Source organism: Triticum dicoccoides, chromosome 3A (genome assembly GCF_002162155.2).
Source record: "Triticum dicoccoides isolate Atlit2015 ecotype Zavitan chromosome 3A, WEW_v2.0, whole genome shotgun sequence".
Taxonomy (NCBI): Eukaryota; Viridiplantae; Streptophyta; class Magnoliopsida; order Poales; family Poaceae; genus Triticum; species Triticum dicoccoides.
The window spans coordinates 80,090,532-80,091,629 of record NC_041384.1 but is presented as its reverse complement, the minus strand read 5'-3'; positions in this window follow the sequence as shown (position 1 = coordinate 80,091,629).

The following is a 1,098-nucleotide window of genomic DNA, read 5'->3' as shown; positions in this document are numbered from 1 at the left end:
GCCGCCATGGGAGGCATGAGTTTTGCTTCTCTCATGGGAGGCATGGGTGCACCTCCGGCCGCCATGGGTGCACCTCCGGCCGCCATGGCTTCTCACACACATTCCCATGAAGATGCCGTTGAAGATCTTGCCAACACCGTCGGAGCTTCACATGATGCAGTGCGTGATGCGGTGCGTGATGAGGAGAGGGAGGAAGATTCATCTTCGGAGGCGGAAGAGTCGTCTTCAAAAGATGAGGACGAAGATGAAGAAGAGGAAGATGAAGATTGATGTGTCTTTCATGTCTTGAACTTAGTTTACATTTGAACTTGGTTGGATAAACTTGTGGGCATGATTTTGAACTTGTGGGCATGAAATTTTATTCATCAACTTGTTTGTGTCAAATTTTACATGTTCATTTTCGTCCAAAATATCCATATATGCAAAATGCCCGGTGAGTCGCGCGCGCTGTATTTTTGCGCTCTGCTGGAGCGGCGCGCGCGCGCTGCATTATAGCGCGGCTGCTGGAGCCAGCGCAGGCGGGCGTGCAAAACCAGCCGCAGCGCGCGCAGTAAACAGGTTTTTTGCGCGCGGCGCTTTAGCGCGGCTGTTGGAGATGCTCTAAGACGTTCACACGTTCTCGCCAGAAGCCGATTTCCGCGACCTCCTTCCTCGGTAGTCGGGACACGCCGCCGCTGTCACTTGCACCCTCCACCGCCGGGAGATCCCCCCGCACCCGCGCGCCGCGAGAATCCCTTGCACCCCACGTACCCCTCCCCCTGGCCATGGCGGTTTCCTTCTGATCCGCGCCGTGGGCGGGCTCCACCACATCCTCCTCTGTAGCAGACGACGAGATGGCTCCGGCCGTGTGCGCTCGAGGCGGCTGTTGCTCCAGCACCGAGCCCCCCGGTGAGCCCTCCCCTTCTTCCTCCATCTCTCTTCTATCCCCGTGCTTCTTTTCTCTAAGACCTCTCTCTGTCTTTTTCTGCAGAGAGACGGCCATGGCGGCCCGATGCTCGAGCGTCACCGGCGAAGATCCCGCCAGCGTCCAGACCCCCTCCACGCCATCCCCATCCCCATCTCGCCGTCGGCCTACCGGACGATTGAACCCGCCTCCCC